Source organism: Camponotus floridanus, unplaced genomic scaffold (assembly GCF_003227725.1).
Source record: "Camponotus floridanus strain SB8 unplaced genomic scaffold, Cflo_v7.5 scaffold7, whole genome shotgun sequence".
Classification (NCBI taxonomy): Eukaryota; Metazoa; Arthropoda; class Insecta; order Hymenoptera; family Formicidae; genus Camponotus; species Camponotus floridanus.
Window position 1 is genome coordinate 216,328 of NW_020229838.1, and position 21,186 is coordinate 237,513.

The 21,186-nt window shown below is 37.6% G+C and overlaps 1 protein-coding gene across 4 annotated transcripts in view; it reads left to right on the forward strand.

Moving 5' to 3' along the window:
* Positions 1-21,186, forward strand: part of LOC105254782 — a 188,080-nt gene that overhangs the window by 117,996 nt on the left and 48,898 nt on the right. The gene's annotated exons all lie outside the window — the stretch shown is intronic.

Here is a 21,186-nt window from a genome sequence, read left to right on the forward strand (position 1 = left end):
TCTAATTAGATCTGCTTGAATGACTTGATAATCTGGTCGATCGTATCAAATAAAAGGATGTTGAATCGCATTATTATATATGCGTACGCTTTGTATATAAATTGTTTCATTTACCTTATTTAGATACAAACCGAGATAACTTTCGCATCTTATTTGCGTTCGCGAGATGAAGGATTGGAGGAGCCTCGAGCCCACTTGAATCTCGATGATCGATCGTTCGCGATCGTGGCCGGATTATCCTAAGCCCGCGGATTTCATCTCGGCAACGTTATCACCGTGAATATAACGACAACAGTGACTTCCGAGGCAGCGCAGATCCGGTGCATCAACCGCCGACTACATAAGCCACTTGAGTCGCTAATTTGCGAAATGTCCGATCGCGGCTGGAAGATACCTGGAATAATCCCAGGGAATATCGTTGTCATGGCCGATGAAGAGTTTAAACGCGCGAGCGAGATATTTTAGAGAACGCAATTTTATTTTAATTACTCGTTCAAAATTCACTTACATTATTCAGTAGTCAAATCATGAATTGCACTAGCTCGGCCGAAAAAACAGACAAAATTTTTAATATTTTTAAAACTGGAAAATTTTTTAATATTTTTAAAAGTTTTTTAAAATGCGCGCAGTGTTCTCTCTCTCTTTCTCTCTCTCTCTTTCTCTGTGTGAGAATGTACGAATTAATTTGCGAATTAATCTACTGAATTGTAATAAATATATCGCATTATGATTATTGGCTATTTTCAGAACTTTCTCTCTCTCTCTCTCTCTCTCTCTCTCTCTCTCTCTCTTTCTTTATTATTTTCTTTGTGCAAACATGGAAAATAGAATCTATATAATTTTATCATGATATTTGAAGTTGTTACGTATATATGAATACGCTATCGAATTAATTTTCGACATTAGTGCGATATTTCATGTAGGAAATATTATGGAGTCGGGAAAATATTTAAACAAGAAGGAAAATAACGCCGCAAATATTATACGTCGGCGCAGTTTAATATTTCGCCGAATATGATTTATATCCCACGAATATAAACCAACAAAGTGAGCTCATGATGAAACATTCGACGCGCAATTTCAGTTAGACGAAACACGGAATCGCGTAGAAAAACAACGTCGTCCATTAAATCGCGTTACTCGAAATTCGATGATTCGCGACTTCGCCTTCTTTTTGTTAACGCGAACGCTTCGACACCAATGATGTACGTGTGACTGTCGCGATAGTGTTTCGATATATTTTCTATTCACGCGTCGAAATACATCTTTCGAAGCGTTTTCTCTCGAGCAAATAAAAGCGAAAGCGCTTGCACTTGCTTCGTTCACTCGATTCAATCGCTCTCGAAAGAGAGAAGATCGCGATATCCGCGCGTTTCTCCTTCGACTCTCGGGATCTCTGCGACGAAGTCTGCCCTGATTGCGTTTCTCTCGCGGCCACGATCAGATGCAAATTCGGTTAAGATGTAGCGCGTGCTTGCGAAGCGAAAAGAGAGAGGAATAAAGAGGCGCCGGATTATGCGAATTAATTCCGCGAGTGCAAACTCTTCTCCTAGCTTCTTATCTCGAAGGACGATGACGGGAAAGAGGAAGGGAAGGTTGACTTAACGAAGCTCTTCTGCTTTGGTTTTCCTTGCATACGTAATGGACGCCGTGACCTCGTTATTCCGAACGCGAAATTCACTTTCGGAATCGAGGATCCTTCTTTGTCGTCGACTGAAACAAGACGGTTCTGTCGGAGCATCCTTAACGCTCCGAATAAGGTTTTTGGTTAAACGAGATGCAAACAGGCGTTTCTCTGGATTATTGCAGCTCGATGTAGTCTTCGGGCTAAGTACTATTAAAGAGAAACATTGTTTCCTATCGGATAAATATTTTAATATCGCGCGAAACGCTAAAAGCAATGAAGATGTATCTATCTCTTTCATATTACAACGGAATTTTGAAAAATTTCGCAGAGCGACGATATACACGGTGTTCGGAAATCATGGTACGAGCGGAAATGGAGGTGATTTTTCATGCAAGTCGAAGATGTAGAATAAAATTCCTCCATTTTCGAGAAAGTCGTCCTTAAAGACACGTATTCGATGGATCCTCGAGGTCGACTCCCTTGAAAACGATGTCTTGTACGAGAAAATTTCATTCTCTCCCATATTTTCTTGATTTATATTTGCTCGAGAAATCACCCCCATTTCGCCCTCAAGATTACGAAGTAACGCACGCGTCTTTCTGCTCGTTCATTTGCCGCGCTGCGTGTCGATCTGTGCGTATCTATTCCCTACGCGCGGCCTGAAATTTGCGGAGGGTTGCGTATCGGGGAGAGATATCGCAATTCCGATAGCTACGGATGTCTACGGTCGCGTGTTCATTCGTTTTCACACATGGCAGCCGCCGTCGCGACGAATATGCCATTTCTGATAGTCTTCGAGGACGAATGTCGGCGGACTTTTCGAGTAGATAACGTCAAATCGTGACGATCACCCCTGCTTCGGCAAAACGCATAAAGCCGAAGGATTCGTATCGTCCAATAATTTAAATATATATGTTTTTATATTGCAATGTATATATATATATTTTAAAAAATATTTTAAACGTTTAACTCTTTAATATATATTGCAATTTTTATTCGCCAATTTTATAACAGATCTAATTTTTTAACAACAAAAACGTTGAAGAGGAAAGTTACTTCCTTTTTCTTACTCTTTTAAATGTTCTGATTAATAAAAAACAATGATCAACAATTTAGTATATTCTTGTAATATTAAGAACAAAAAGGAGCAACCTTCTCAATAAACAACAAAGTTTAGTGAACAAAATTTCTCCCAATTTCGACGAGACGTATAAAGCACTCGTGAAAACTCATTATCCGGTACGAGATTGAATATCTGTCACGCTGAAGGTCGAGCGAGGGTAAAGAGACTGTCGGAAGGGCTGTAAGAACGACGGGGTCGATGGGGTAAAGACACAGCGAGAGGACGCGGCTATGGGATCGACCTTGAGTGAGTTCACTAGACGTCTGAACAGTCGAGAGATAGGTAGGTCTCTTTCCAGCTGGTTTCGCGATCGCTCCCTCGACACGAGGAAAACGACACTCGCGCCCTGCAATTTTCCGCAAATAGACATCCTGACAGAGTAATAATGACAGAGATTTAAAAAATACGGAATAATTTTCTCTACGAAGTCGATCTTTTGCATTTTATTTAATACAAATTGCCGTGAGAAAAATTGTTAATACTAATTAGTGTCTGTAAAATTTTTTAAAACAAACGTTATAATATTTGCAGATTCTGACACGAAAAATCCTTCATACAAAAAAAAAAAAATAAAATGCAGGTCGTGCTTTGAATGATTGATTATATAAGAAGCCCCCTTGTTAGCTCGATCTGTTTGGGAGAACACATCGCTCTCCTCCGTGTACATTTCACTATAAATCTGGTTACATATACGACACGTCCGCCTCTGTTTGCACAGGACACACACAACGCGCGTTTTCTCCTGTGTCCCCTATTATACAAAGTCGCGACGGGATCGATCATTGCGCGTATCGCGTCGAGATATAAATGAGATCGACAGCAAAGTTACATTAACGGAGGCTTCTCGTTTCTCCACTTGTCTTCTGAAGAGCGCTTGTCTGCTTTCCGTCTCTCGAGCATGTTGGGGAAACTTTCCTTAGCTGTCGACACTTTGAATTTTTCACAGTTTCATATATCGATTTATGTACAAATTTATGTAAACATTTAATTAATGAAATAACATACTGGTCGAAAAATTTCTCTTTTTGCAACAATCTAAAAATAAATATATAATTTTATAAATGCGTCCCACAATCATACTTTATATTGCTAGAAAGAGCGCATCTTATATTGGTATTATTTTTCAATTATATTACATAGAAAAAAAGAACATTCTTATTTTGAAAATATATTTAGTTTTAACATGGTAATCTTGAAATAAGATTATATTGCATTAATTAAAAAAAATATAATTGCTTGAATAATTGCTTACTTGAATGAAGCCATTTTATATAGTTCAATCGAGAAAAATATATTCTTATGATTTAAGATTTAATTTTCTTGAATGGAAAAGAAGCAAGATGTTAGATAGAAAATAACATTTTTAAATCAAAGATTATAATTTTCTTATAGTAGAATTAAATAATTATATATTCTTGAACCGACAATTACAATATTAAAATAAGACTATAATATTGTTAAAATTTAAAATTATTAAATTCTTCTAAGAAAATTAAAAATTGTTGCGTATATACGAAACAACGAACGCATTAGTTTAAGTATATAAGTTTTGATTTGACAGTTATTTTTTTTCTGTGCAGGTATTATTTATATTTTTAATATAATAATTGATATGTGTGGTAGAAATAAAGTACGCTGGTATTTTCCGAATTATAATTAGATGTAGAATATGAAAATGTAGAATCACGATAACGCAGAGAACTTGAAAAAATTCCGACAGATTAATCATAAATAAAATGTACGTCCCGTACCAGGTTTAAAATCGAGTCGGCGCTTTCGATGACGTAACATACTGTGGATTAATAGCGAATTCATCTAAGAATTTTCAATATCCGGAATAATCCGATAATATCGTTGCGACGCGTAAGAGCGATGCTGTAAAAATTCTGCGAAATCGATTACGCATTGATGTATTTACAGCAACGGTGTTCGTGCATTCGCGTCTGGCACGAAATGGAGTTAGCGGGATTATATAATGAGATCATCGATAGATATTCAGCAACTCCGAGTACTCCGAAATGATTAAGCGAAATCGCTGCGGGCTCCAATTACGAGGTAGTTAGCAACTTTTAATTCGTCAGACGGTGGCAACGCGCGCGTGCTAAGGGATCTTGAATGTTCTTTTTCCACGTAACTGGTCATAATGAGGGAGCAAGAGAGAAAGAAAAGTTATTAATCCGCCGAGGGAGGGCGAAAACTATACTTTCCGCGCTCTTTCCCTCACAGAACGAGCGGAAAATGAACGTGCGCATTTTTACATACACATACAACGAGACGCGAACTAGATAGAAATTTATTATTCCCAGGAATACCGTAAACCACTGACCCGAAGATAAGCCGAGTTATGGTAAGAGTACGTAAAATGAAAGAGCTAAGATGTTGAGTGGATGGATTTATTACGCAAAGTATCTCCTTTCGCGTGATATTAAAACGCTGAATTATATACGACGACGTCCGAGTAAGTTTAGAGATATGTACTGTGTAACTGTGTTTTAAACACATATGTATCTTAAGCACGCGAAATTAATGTTTCATAAATACGAGATTATTTTTTAATCGGAGACAACACGCAAAATATAACATATTTAGCATTCGTCAACTTTAGAGATGGATATTAAAAATAGTATTTGAAATGATAAAAGTATTTATGTACAAATTGTCTTTATTTATTGTTAAATATATGGAATATAATAATTTATTTAAATAATTAAATGCATAATTAAGTTTCTATTGTAAATACATATAATATCGATTTTACAAATCACATAGGTAAATATTTCAAATATATATTTGTCATTTAATTAAGTGAGATAATTATCTCTCTTATTATACTATATTAATAGTACGAAATAGTAAAATAGTAAAATCGATGAATACTATCTCTTTACGAATTATTCGATTTAAATTTCTTTTTTACGATTTGCATCTTTTAAATAAATTCATTTTTATTAAAATCATTTTCATTCATATTTTATTTAATCATGTTAGTGATTTTTCAAAATTAAATAAAAATTAAATAAACGATAATTACTTTTATAAGATATATATATATTTAATTATAGATGTAGCTTAATTAAATATATGTATGTATTTATATAATATTTTTGAAATATTTTTAATTAACATAAGAAATATATAAAATATTTATTTCCAATAAAAATTTATATAATGTTTCTTCAGAGTTATTTCAATCAATAATTGCAATGGGATTTTGACAAATGAAAACATTGTCAAACTTTATATTTATATTTAACAACCTTTGGAAAACAAAAAGTAAATCTATAATTAATTTTTTACTTAAACTTAATATACGTAAATAATTATTAATACTTTATTACTAATTTTGAGTACTTTACATTTAAAACGTGTGCATGTCATTAATAATTTTTAATGATTAAATACGCGCGTGCCACGCCAAGCTTTCTCGTTGGTGCAGTAGTACAGCTCGATATTCGAGTCGACACGCGACCCGAATTTCGCGACGGTCACGAGGACTGAAATAATTATTTCGTAAAAATAGAGATACGAGGTGAATTCTACGCGAGCCGTAGTAAAGTGTATTTTCATGTGAGAGTGATCTTCCAAATCTGGAACGTTGCATTCTGCGTCCTTCTATACTCTTTTTCTCTTCGTCTCTCTTTCTCTCCTCTCGCGAATCAAACGTATTTGCTCCGATACTCCCCAAAAGAAGCTATTCTTTCGCGCGCGATCGGATATTCCATTTATTATTTCTAGTTGACCTATCGCATAAATGAATAAAATTCGCTTTCGAAGTTGGAGGTCAAGCGAGATCTAGCGCGCAAAAAGAAGTAACTTTACGATATGACCCCGATTCCATTCTCGTATCCGCCGTCGTACGAGCTCGTTGTAAGGCATCATTTATTTACCATCGCTCTATTATCGACTACGACGAGATCGACGTTTTTCGCTCCTGATTTTTCGTCTCGCATAAAAGTTGCACGCGAAGAAACCGTTTTTATCCATCTCTCTCTTCGAGAAAAATGCAATAATGTTATATATAATTTGTAATATCCACGTGCACAGAAAGAAAGGGCATTCTTGTTTTGAAAATATCTTTAGTTTTAACATTTTGAAATGAGATTATATTGCGTTAATCAAAGAAAAATATAATTGCTTGCTTGAATGAAGCCATTTTATACAGTTCAATCGAGAAAATATATTCTTATGATGTAAGATTTAATTTTCTTGAATGGAAAAGAAGCAATGTTGGAAAATAACATTTTTAAATCAAAGATTATAATTTTCTTAAAGTAAAATTGAATAATTATATATTCTTGAGATGACAATTACTATTAAAATAAGATTATAATATTGTAGAAATTTAAAATTATTAAATTCTCCTAAGAAGATTATAAATATATAAATATATAATATATAAATTGTTGCGTATATATGAAACAACAAACGCGTTAATTTAAGTATATAAGTTTTGATTTGACACTCATTTTTTTTCTGCGTGATATTTAAGCGTAATCTAAATAGGATTTCACGTTAGACGAGACGGGATAGCGTAAGAGATTGCCATCGGTTGCGTGATAAATTGACGCACGAGGGTCGAAATTTCAAGAGTGACTACGTAATACACGTTGCGCGCTATATCAGTAAGCGCTAAGACACTTATCAATCTTGTCTTATTGATTGTTTTATGCAAATTGCTTTCGCGAGGAATTCCCCGTGGAATGCGACGGGCTCCGACTCCTCGAAATTCCACGTACGTTCCTACGGTGAAATAATGAATTTTCGTCGTTACTCTCTCTCTTTCTTCGCGGGGAAGCCCGCGAGATTCGCGCCTCGGAAAAACCTTTCTCGAGTCGAGGCCAGGCAAGATCCATAACGTCTCCCGCATAAATTGCCAAGTTTGCGACGATTATACCGCCGCGAACCACTCGTTCTATTACTCGAGGAGAAATCATTTAGAGTTACGGTCGTTCGCTTTGCCGATGCATTCGCGAGAAGAAAAAGAGAAAGAGAGAGAAAGAGAGAAATTAAACTCGCATATTTTCGCGTTACCGAAAACTTTGGCGACGGAATTGAACGATGAAATATACATGACACCCCGGGATTAGTGCCACAATTCTCATTCATGGATTTCAAGGGGAAACTTGTTTGCACTTGAGAAAGTCCAAGTTAAGATCGGCCTTTACGTTATCTCTTTGTGTTACTCTTCAAATTGAACATCTTTACAAAAAGTTGGCGCGATCGCAATTTCCAGACACGTGCAATCGCGTTTCTCTCTCACCCGAAATTGCTCGGCCATAATTTCCGTTTCGCAACGATCGGCACGCTTTGACAAACGCTGATGCAGTCAAAGTGCGTTGCAACGAAGAGAGAGAGAGAGAGAGAGGAGGGTAGGGAAGAAGTGGCCGAATTTACTCTGGGCAAAGCCCGTAACGTTAGCGGTCTGACCCTTCACAGACCCTGGGCCAGATCCTTTTCGGCGATAACACAGAGGTATATCTCGAATTCTCTCGGGCAAAGCCAGTAAAATACGCAAATGTTGGCGTGCTCGAAGGGAGGAATCAGGAGGGGGATTTCGAGTGCCGTAATGCGTTCGTAGCGAAGTAAGTAAATTCTTGACTGTCAGGAGGCACGTATAACGGCTTGCTTACGTCCGTCCCGTCGCGTTACTACTATCCCGATGCGGCGAGAGAGACGTCGAGCTAAAACGACACGAGGTTGCGGTTATCCGCCTTTAGAAGCGTCGCGTTTGAACGTCTAGACGAGGCAGAAGTAATCGCGTGATCTCGCGAGACCCGGCAAGTGTGACGCGTAAAACGCAGCAAGGAAATGTATTATCCGCTCAACAGACTCGATGAAATGCGATTCGGAAAACGCACAAACCGATAAAATCGCATTTATTACCTAAATCTTTCTGTTGTACGATATTAACATTTTATTACAGATTTGAATGGAACAATATCATGTACTCCTTGTTCTACACTTTATATCTTGTAATATTTTTAATTTAAACTCCAATGCTAAGATACATAATGTTAGAAATTTCGCGTGATAAATCATCGCATTTTTGTTAAAAATTGAGAAACTCGCTACGTTTACGATATTGTTTCGAGACAGCTTACATAGTATCATGTTGGGAGATGCTAGTTCGTCATGCTTGAATAATTCAGTAATCCCCTACAAGTTGAACCACGGTATAAATAGAGGAGCAGTCTATCATACTCGCGAGTGTTAACCGAGCCCCGTTCTAGAATAAGCTTGATGAGGTCGCAAGAGATTCGGGTAATTAACAGGATGGATTGATATTGACAAAGGAAGATAGAGGGGAGAGACGACGATAAGAGTATCGGAATATCTCGGGAGCTGCAATTATTCATTGTCACATTGTCGAGTACACTGAGAAAAATATCCGGTGAAAAGGTAACGAATCGGATATTATACCGATCACTTTAATCGAAAAAAAAAAAAGAAACCGGTCAGATATCCAATCAGAAAATATCGATCGATCGGATATCCGATCAGAAAGTTCAAAATTCGGAACTTTCCGATCAGATATCCGATTAAAGTGATCGGTATAATATCCGTTCGTTACCTTTTCATCGGACATTTTTCTCAGTGTAAAAAATTCAAAAGGCAATCAACGTCATAAGGTAATTTAACGCGATTATTTATCCGGCGATATCCAACAGTTTTCCTTTATTAGCTTACAAATTTCGATTACGTTTGATTGTTTCGCGCATGAATTTATTAAATCAATCGATTCGGCGATGTTACGTAACTCGAGATCGTTCTCGACTAGATAGATAGAGTCTACTGAAACGTCCAACATCTATCGACCTCGCCAACTTAACGAACTTCTAATCCAGACTTCGCAATGAGGTCGATAATGAGATCAGCGAACTCGGCGAGTTTACAAAGAGATCGCTCTACCTCGAATAATGGCTCGATAGTTGCGAACGAAACGACCAAGATCAATGTTGCGCAACCGAGACGAGTCTCGCGTCAATGATGACGGATGATATTGATAACGAGAAGAGCGTAATTTCAAAATCATCGTCGTGGAACTGAAAACTCGTGGCGTACATACAGGGTTGGGCAAAAGTCCGGAAAAAGTCAAATATCTCGAAAAGGATCAACTATAGCGAAAAATTGTAAATAGCAAAGTTGTAGGGCTTAAAAAAATGTACCTAATGATGACTAAAAATTTTACTTTGAGTGGAGGACGAAGATCATATAAAAGTCAAATTGAATTTTTTAAATGGAACTGCCTACTTTTTATTGCATATTCTTATAGCTGACCTCGAGAGCTTTCCAAAACACTATAATAAAATATTTTTCCCTCAAGCATTTATCGAGTTATGAGGCTTCAAATCATTTCTTAATTTTACATAAACCGTAAAATATCTTGTAAAATATTCACTTTTCGATTATTTTACCTTAATACTTTTATGTACAAAATAATGAGAGGAATCAATTGGTCTAAAAAAAAACACATAATTGTTCCGAAGAAAAAATATGTAATTGTTAATTGCAAATTACATATTTTTTCTTCGGAACAATTATGTGTTTTTTTTTAGACCAATTGATTCCTCTCATTATTTTGTACATAAAAGTATTAAGGTAAAATAATCGAAAAGTGAATATTTTACAAGATATTTTACGATTTATGTAAAATTAAGAAATGATTTGAAGCCTCATAACTCGATAAATGCTTGAGGGAAAAATATTTTATTATAGTGTTTTGGAAAGCTCTCGAGGTCAGCTATAAGAATATGCAATAAAAAGTAGGCAGTTCCATTTAAAAAATTCAATTTGACTTTTATATGATCTTCGTCCTCCACTCAAAGTAAAATTTTTAGTCATCATTAGGTACATTTTTTTAAGCCCTACAACTTTGCTATTTACAATTTTTCGCTATAGTTGATCCTTTTCGAGATATTTGACCGTTTCCGGACTTTTGCCCAACCCTGTATACTAAATTCAACGCGGTATTTTAACGTTTATCATTGCTCTTCTGTGTGCAATCGTTCTTTCGTGACGTCGTTCATCTGTGACAGGGGTATTTGTGTAAATTCTTCGTCTCGTTTAATCGATAAATGTTCGCGTTCGAGTTAACGAACCGAATCTTGAAACTTTAGATCTTTGTCATCGAAGCGGCGATATATCGACAGGCTCTCGAATTCACAGAGAAGATTGTTCCACCTGGTATAATAGACTGACGGTAAACATTGAAGGGGGAAGCGAGAGGGGAGGGAGGGGAACGAATTAACACGAGGTCGGTGTCGCGACTGAATTTCCAGTGATGAAGTTAAATTTGATTAACGGAGAACGTCGCGTTCTCTCAACGTTGTGCGTAAACAATGCTAATTACAAGGAAATTCTGCCTCCCTCGACTGGACCACGATAATGCTCGCGAGGAGAGTCTCACGTGAAAGAGAATGGCAAAGAGAGAGAGAGAGAGAGATATGTGTGTGTGTGACTCGGTGTAATATTGACACTCTCAATTTAACGGGGCGAGGCTCCGGATCGGTAAATCGGGCGATTGATTAATTTAATCCTACGGATTAGCGTCGCAGGCACGAAATTCACTTTCGGGGATTCGCCCTTCTAATGATTTTTACACGTTCTGATTGGCGTTGACGGTTGACACAGCCTCCGGGTCTCGATTCGGAGCGTCCGAGAGGCGGCTGCCGCAAGGACGGTGACACGATTCCTTCCGTTATTTACTTTACCTAAATAGGTTAACACACCCGATGTAGGTCCCGGCTGCGCGGGAGTGATACGTGACTGGTGTTACGTTAAACGGAGCTACAAAATAAAATGCGCGCGGGATAAAATGTAGCTGATAAAATGCGTGGGATAAAATGTAGCGGAATATCGCTAGAGGGATTCTCAAAAAACAACACCCTAGAAAAATGTAAATATATCTTTCGAATTTTTTTGGTTGTACTTTTTATTCAGCTCTGTATTTCTACAGCGCAACCGGATATAACCGAAGATACGAAAGTAATAAGTAAATAACTGTGTTTATTCGTTGTGCGTGGAAATATATCGCGCGAAAAAAGCGCGCGTACAACACCTCGAGACATTTTCCATGGGAATCTGGAAAACCGCGGGGAATTGAATCCACTTCTTTTCGGACGTGTCTCTTTTACGATACGTATTTTCTCGCGCGGGAGAGAATATAAAAATCTCTCGTCTCGCTGGTCAGAGCAACACGCGGGGAATGCATCGACAGCGCGATGCGAATTATGGATAAGCGGGAAATACGCCGGAGAAACAGATGTGCACGCGGTATACCTTTAAAGGTCGGTGGTTTGCTTTTTATTATCTGTTTGCGGGAGGGAAAAAATGAGCGCAATCGACGTGATGGCTCGTGGATAGCGCACGTCGCGCAAAACGATATCTGGGTTACCTGTTATTGGATTTTTATAAAGGATCGTCCCTCGCGAAATGAACTCGCGGGTACGCGCAGTAGGTCGATTCGGCCGGAAAGTTGTTAGAGAAATAAAATAAAAAATATGAGCAGAATCATAGAAGCGGACTCGATTCTCTTCCGCGCTTATTCCTCCTGTATATATCATGTTGTTATGGAAATTGGAGTCGATCGACTCGATGAGCATCGAGATACTCATCGGTTTACTCGCCGTCCGCATCCGATTCGGATTCGCAAAAAGTTCCTCGATTACCGGATGTCGATTGAAAGTGTATCATCAGAGTCGTTGGTAAATTTAATTTAATCGAAGGGAAACATTAGACTATCCGATGCGATAAATATTCATCGGAACGACACTTAAAAAAGAGCTATTCTTTTAAATTCGATGTAGACAGAAGTTGGAATTTACATTGCAATCTCTGGAACGCATTATTAGCGAGTTGCGGAAATTTTCATTTCGATTTATTTCATATCTCGAGATGGCCCTTCAGCCTCTTTGTTAAAGATTACAAGAGGTTCTGTTGGGTTTTTCCTTCCGCTTTCCTTTGGCAATCATTCGCCGGATCTTAAAGCGATCCTGCTGCTATTTGCAGCCTGTTACGAAAAGAAACTTCCGAGGAATCGATTCCAACCGACCGCGGTTGATTTTTATCACTACTTGATTAAAGTCCGTTACAGACGCCATTATATTCGCCAGATCGTTGGAGCGGAACGTGGAGGGGAGCTTGGAAGATGGAACGGCGTCGAGGGGGTTGATTTTTTATTTTATCGAAGAATGAAGGGAGGGAGGGAGTAAGATCCGCCCCCGTCGAAAGATCGAAACGGTGGAGAAACGAGTCTCGAGAATTAATTCGCGATTGCCAGCAGATTCTATTGACGGTCGCTTCCCGTCCCGACGGGACTCTCGGAGATGGCGACCGAAACCCACCCTCCTCTTGTCCAAAGTCGATCGCGACGTTTCCCCTTGGTATATAACTGGGGCAAAGAACGACAGCCGGAGGAAAGAATTTACTTTTTCGCGGGCGCAGCTCGAGCCCCGAACGAAGCGGAGGAATTATATTTTGCGACAGATTTATAAGCGACAAACGAAAGAGTTGCTGATCGAGACTTTGATATCGCATGCGCGAAAGCAGTTTAGTTTAATCCGTCGTTGGAGTTAAATCGCTAAATCGATGGATTGACGAGCCATGTACAGGTAAATGTGTGGTTTGAATTTCCGTAACGTGTAGTTAGTTTTGCGCATCGCTAGTCAAAAATTGCCAACCAATTTTCGTCGTTACCTCAAAGCGGACAGAATTCCCAATAAGTTTCTATTTCTAGTTGATTGAAAATATCGGAATATCGAACTGTATCCGAATAATTTCCTGCATGTAACGTACGCACGTACAGAGCACTTAACTTTATGACCTAAATTATCTCTGCCATAGTTGCAGTTATCGAGAAAAGCTTTCAACAAAAGTTTCACGGTTTCAAGGGGAAATATGATGCAACATATCGATTCTCCCCATTTTATACGTACAAAAATATTGGAACGGAATTATCAAAAGAATCATATGGTGTATATGATTTTTTATTTGTTTTAACATATAATGACATATACGTACAATTTTGTAAAATACTATATTAAAAATATTTAAATTCTTCACAGAATAATGAATATAACCGATTCATAGTTTTATTTTTATACAATTGCAATTACATATATATTTTGTTTTAAAGATATAGTTATATATTCTTTTATGTCAATTAATTTAATTCATCATTTTTTTGTGTAAAAATTTTAAAGTAAAGTTATCGAAAAGTAAATACTTTATAAAGTATTACACATATTTTATGTCGTAACATAAATTAAAATAAATTATAAAATATCTCGTGTAGTATTTATTTTTCTAATACAAAATTTTAATATTAATTCCAATAAAAAACTCCTTTTATATTTTTATGTGTGAAATAATGAGGAGAATTAATTTATATAAGAAAAAATGTATTTTATTTAAAAAAATAGAGATAATGTATTAATATCGTGAAAACGCATAAGCTGGAAGAAATTTATTACATGCATCATATATATATCATATGTATATCCTCTCTGTGAAACTTTTGTTTAAAACTTTTCGATAACTGCATGCATAACGGAGATAGTTTAGGTCATAAAATGCCCTACTTCTTTCTCGTATATTTTTACTATTATTATACATATTTTTATATATTTTTTTTATATATTTATTACACATTTTTCATTTAATTTATTAGATTTAAAAAAATTGTTCAAATATTTTATCACATTTTATTTCGCTTACAATTTTGCTTTGCGCAGCACCGTTACACCCACGTATGTACTATTACAGAATCCAAGAGTATCGTCGCGTGGAATTACGGATGGCGGATTAATTCCGTCGCATAATCCCGTAGATCGGGGGCAAAACTAATCTCCTAGAGTTCACGGTACACTCCACAATAATTAGTTATCATCTCGATTGTAATTCGCGAGAGAGGCGGCGACGCCTCTCCCTTTTTTCAGGAGAGATTGCGCGGATAACGTTTCGCGCGCTCGCGCTTAATTTAATAGCCGCCGATGTGCGCGCAAAACACCATGTTTCCGCATGCACGACACACGCGTATAGATTATTATTACCAGGCGGAAGCGGATGTCGTGCATGCATACAACATGGAGAATTTAGTGGTCGCTGATGGCGACTTCTGATTCGCGTCGAAACTTCATGTATAACGCAGTCTCCTAATGAGACATCTGAGTGCGCTTCCAACTTGTTCGCGCATGGATAACGATATCACCATTGTTCGTTCTCAGCGATTTGAAAAAATACGATCGCAATTTCCTTCCTATCGTGCGAGCAAATTTTTTGATCGCGACAGCTTGATTTCGTAACGTCTCTCTAGGAAAATCATTTTTTTTAATTATGAAGAATAAAGGAACACTCAACATGTAAATCACTTTAATATCTACTGTAAACATCAATTTAATGCTTGTTGTTTGCGTATCAATATGGACTTTTTTTTATCAAGGATAAAAGATAAAAGACAAATAATGGTTGTTAGGGATTTAAATTTTTAATAAAATTGCGGATTATTATTTTTAATTGTGCATACAAACAGTAAACTATTACATGTTTTAAAAAATAAATTTTCATTTATTATTATCAAATTAATTATCAAAGTATCGGTTTAGAATCCACCTACAAGCCATTAAAATACAATTACGTTTTATATAATGTACAAACATTAATAACAAAACTAACAAAAATATTCATTGAACGTTGTACAAGTCGTAGCATGAGTAAAAACCAAAATTTTGACAGTTTGAATTTTAATTTTCTCTCGCTTGCGTTGGCGGGAGGTGAACGTTAAGTGAAATGGAAGGATAACGTTTGCCGTCCAAATATTTTCGAATATTTTTCGCGTGAAAAATTCACGAGAGGCTCGATCGTGTCCGATACGAAATGCTCACCTTTCCTTGAGAATGAGAGAGTTGAACGATGTCGTATGTATTTTCCGATCCCGTTACCTTTTACACGGTAAACGTATCGTCGTTTGTGAATTTCACAAAATTGCAAAATTGTATCACGCAGTCTCAAGCAACCGAGGGGGGGGAGGAAAAAGAAAATGGGGATTAGGTTGCCAACGACGAGTCGCGTGACCGCTGGTCGAAACGTGGCGTGGAATACGGGATGAGCTGCGAGCCATTATTGCAGACAGTCGCGCCGTCATAAATACGCAACGACCCGATGGTAAGACTCTCCTCGCGATATCGTCACGTGCGGAGAAGGCAGTCCTAAAGTCGAAACCCTGTACTACGACAGGTGCATTGTAGGGGTCCGAGGGATCATCAGCTAAACCCTAGACGTTGGGTAGTCTGGGTCAGATGGGTCATTTGGGCGGGTAACATTGTCTCGGCGCCATAAAACACCGTCGATCGAAGCCCATTAATTTGTAGATGTTTCGCGGAAAGTCGTTAACCTTTCGTAGACGTTAGAGTTAGAGTTACGTCACGTCAAAATATCTGTTTTTGTCCTGTTTTTGTGGCGATTTGCTACAAACGCCATGAGTATTTATTGTACAAATAGTCGGGTTTTGTGTTACATAAAGCGATTGCTTTATATCTAACGTAAACTTAGGGAAATATTTAGAAATTTCCATCAGAATCTCGTATGCTAATATAGTTGGCTCGTTAAAAAAAAAATTATCTAATTTATATACTAGTACATTGGCGATCTTCCGATAAAGAATACGCAGATCGTGAAATATAGGTGTCACGTTCGGGCTTTGTGACAAGAATTTATGCTTCTTTGTAAAGCGCAAAATTAATACGGAATGAATTTACGGCTCGAATACGTGCGAATCGCGCAATTAAAAACGCTGAGGCATTTTTAATGAATTGCAATCACTGAGATCATTCATACGTGCGGGTGTAATTAAATTGGGAGAAATTGTCGTGCATCGTAATAATAATAATAATGTTACAAAATATTAAAAAAAATTGTTTATATAGCAAAAAACATTCAGCTATAAGCATTATATATACTTTGATCTCAGAATTATTCTCGCACAGAAAATTAAAAGAGATTAAATATATATTAATTAAAAATTGATTGATAAATATAGGAATAAGTGATCTCAGAATCTAATAATTTATAATGCAAGACGCAAAATTAGCAAGATTAATTTTGTTGAAAGGGTTCTCGATAAGATATGCGATTGTTCGAAACACATATGCGGCGGAAGCAGCGCGATTCCCCAGGATCCACCCTTGCACGTGGAACAGTCCATCTCTGGCGCACGCGTACAGATGCGTGCAACGGTGGGAATTCTATATGCCGACCCAGGAACTCGATATCCAGTCCGAATCGGGTCACAGGATAATCGATACACCTGGCCGCTATAGATTACCACCGTCGCGCGTGCTGCGGTCGCCCTCGTCTTTACCAGTGTCTCCAGTGTAAAAGGCAGGATTCCGGTCGATGAGGCTTTCTACGACACGGAGCGACGAGAAAAGAACGGTGTACCTTTCTACGAAACCGCAGAGAGGCTCGAGCGCCGCAAACTTTCGACCTTTTCGCGGTAGGACTCGCGGAGAGACTCGAAACACACACGGATATGCAGATTCTAGAGTTATTCCGGAGCTCTCGATGATGAGAATTAAGCGTGTTAACTCTCTTGTTATTCTCTTTGTATTTTCTCTGCCGTGTTTACTCGAGAGTAAACCGCGATTATTTTTCGGAGTAGTATCCGGGAGATACACGACTCGACGATCGTATTCAAATTTTCGCGCAAATATCTTTGAGGTTTTCGCATTCGCGACACGTCCCGGAAACTGTTCTCTCTCCCTTAAGCCGGCGCAAGCACTGTCACACGCGTACGTCTCCCACGTACAATGTTTACCGACTTGCGAGGAAAGTATTGATTCCGTCGCGTAATATTGTACTTTCGAAAGATATCTCGACGGCGCAGTTTAACAGCGCACGAACAATCTTCGAAAAAGATTTCAACTTTGAAAAGAGGGAAAGAGAGAATGCGCCCGATAAATGTCTACCCAAGTGTTCGAATTATTCGGGCGATATAGCGAATGTCACGAGACATCTCGAGGAAAAGTTGGCGAGCGGAACTAAGCCAGCTTATGGCTTTCGCTTTTGGCAACGAAAAATGCGCCAATTGCAAAAAAAAAAGTAGACAGCAATGACCCTGAAAATTTTTCTTTCCCCGAGAACTTAAAATAAACTCGCGCATACATTTTATATTGATATATTATATATAAATATATTCTCGTATAAATTATAAAATATTTTCTTACGCGAGGAATAAGTATTACGTCTCGATCAAGTAGACAGCTCATAAATATATTTCGGGAACGATCTGTAGCGAAATGGCAGGTACGTAATAACGTTTCCATTCGACTCTTCGTCGAAAAGGTTCGATTTTTCAATCGACTGTTTGATTAATGACAAACGATCAGAATTGATATTGATATCTCGTGGCCGAAAAAATTGATATCTCACGTGAGAAGTTGTTGTCCTGGATGACAGCTACGACAGAAGATTAATGCGTTGTTGTACGGTCGATCAATTGAATAAAATATGTAATAACAATATCATAATCATTCTCGAGGTATTTTGCATCAAAAGTATCGTTATACGTGAAGAATGAAGAGCTTTTTAGAGATCGGCCGAGCTTTTGCAGGCAATTGTAATCGCGCATGACAAGACTCGACATCCTCCGGACCAAGTGACGGATCGGAAGGTAAGAGAGAAGCAAGAGAATGGAACTCTTTGTTGTTGCATGCGAAAACTTTGGAAAGTACGGACGGCATATTAAGCTTCGCTTTGCTGATCGCGAAGCCGTCTGTCCGGAACCGCCGGATGAGCTTGAAAAATGAGCGTTTAACGAGCTCACCGTCGTCGACGCCATTGCTATTTGTCCAAGAAGGAATCCTTCGCCAAACCGTTTCAGAATTCCGCCACGGGGCGAAGACTCGGAAAGATAAACGACGACGGTTTGTCATTGGAGGCGCGTCGAGGCTCTTTGCCGTCCGAACGAACGATCCGAGGAACGTCAAAGAGACGTCCTAATCCGTCAGACGTCTTCCGTCGCGTCTTTTGGATACCTCGTGGATTTTTTCCCGCTCTGCTTGGCTACGTGATCGTTGAACAAACGGATGATTCGTCTAAAAAACCTGATGATCTACGACATGTCACTCGCGACACTACTTTTCTCGTGTCATAACATTTTTCTCTAAAAGATACCGGAATTAACGAGATACTTGAGAGGATTGGAAAATTTTCTCTTTTAATATTTAAATATTTTTTTTTTTAATTCTAAACACTAGTGAATGTGGTTGTTTGTGTGATAATAGTTTTTAATTATTGATTTATTTTCGATAATTACAGATGGCATTCTCTTACGGACAGGATTATTAAAGTTTAATATATTTATACACAGCCCCCCCAAAAGATTATTAGTCTGGTAAAGATCAATCGGTATTCGTCCCTATTGTTAATTTGCGACCACGACGATTATTATACGGTAGAAATATTCCCCGGGATATTAATTCCGCACAAAGTCCGCGTCTCCTTTGTCCCGAAAAATTAGTGCGTTTCATCCCCAAGGACATCGTAATGAGCTAACAGCGATATCCGATGACGAGCTTCTTCTCTTGATTACTGTCCGGGTTCATACAATTTAAAGAAAAAAAATATATAAAAATAAAAAGGTAAATGAAAAATAATATGAGAAAAAAATATAATATGTGTTATCAGAAATAATATATATTCAGACGTATATCTCTAATTAAAAAAAAATAGAATTAATATAAAATATACTAAACGAAAGAGAGATATAATCTCTTATTCATACAAGAAGAAGCGTTTTAATTTTAAATGTAAAAATTATTTTTAAAAATGTTAATTTTATTTTTAAAATGTTTATTTTATTAAAAAAATTTCTTTTCTATTTTTTTTAATACTTCAATGTATTATTTAAACCTGCAAATTGAAAAACAAAAACGCGTTACATGATTATCTTTCATATATCGAGCGATCAAAATTTAAGAGTAATTCGTAAGATATCTTTTATATCCCAGACACAATCCGTTCGGTAGCGATTTCTTTCATCACGATGATGAAACTAGCTGCGTTTCATCGTCGAGTGATAGCTGAATCGACTGATTGACTCGGCTCTTCTTTCCTCCTCCTCCTCCTCTCTCGTTGCGTTACGCCCCGGTAACGAAGGCTCTGTCGTGTTTCCACACTAATTAACAATCCGTGATTACGATCCAGGACCGACCGCATTGCGTCAGTGCTTAGATTGCCTCGCGACTTCGCTCGTCCAACCCTCTGTTTGCATCCTGCACCCTCCTCCACCCTCGATGACACTGTGCCTAATTAAATGCTTGGTTATCGGCACGTAGGAGGCATCGAGGTTACCGTAGGATGGTCCCGGTGGAACATGATATAACCGGTGACCCGGAAAAGCACGATGTACCCAAACTCCGAGCGTTATCGATGGTATTGTTGTCGGTTTGTTCACCGCGAACGAAAGAGATAATTAACGCGCGCTAATAATGATGACTGATTTTTGACGTATATTTTCCTCGAGGCGACGATGCGAGTCACAATATATATGTATGTGTATAGGCAAGTATGATATAATAGCAACTGATAATGGCTGGAGCGCCTTTATCAGGCTTTGAAATTTTCCTCCCTTCACGCTTTGTCGCTCTTTCCCACGATCGATGGCCATTATATCGAGATATGTCCATATTTATCGCTTAAATATTACAAAATATATATGAAGAAAATATTTTATGATACAAATTACACGAAAAATATATTCCCTTTCATAACATTTTTATTATAAAATATAACGACACACTAGGATATTAATCATTTATAAAAAAAAGTAAATTATGGATTTGTTTGTGGACGAAAATATTTGAATAATTACAATATTTTTGATAAAATATAATATTGAATAAAAATATGGTAATTTCTTTTATATTTTAATATGTTCCACAGATTAAAAAATTGTATTGAATTTTTTACGAGGACATTTTCTTCCTGCAGAAGGAAAGAATCGTGATCTTTTTCTTCGTCGAGAAATCTCTGCAATTCAACCTTCTATAAATATTTACAGGGTTTCAATCTCCCTGATTTGAAAAATTCATGGTAAATAACATACATATATGTATCAGATAAGCTTTCATAACACAGATAAATGTTACTTCTTTTCTCTCGCACGATTGCGGGGAGATTTTTTCCCTGGAATAACCGTTGAAGTACAAGTATATTTTTTTTCGCTCGACGGCAAAGGGCCTATCCGTGGACGAGCCGAGTAAGGATTAATGTGCCATGGCTGGATAATCGATTTTTCACGATGAACTCATAACGAGCGTCCTGTACACACTACGCCAGGAAAAGTAGGATTCGTCCAACGAACGTAACAAAGTTTGCTAAATCATCGCTGCGTTCCTCGTTGTTTCATCAACCCTGTCGATCTCAAAGCGTATCACCC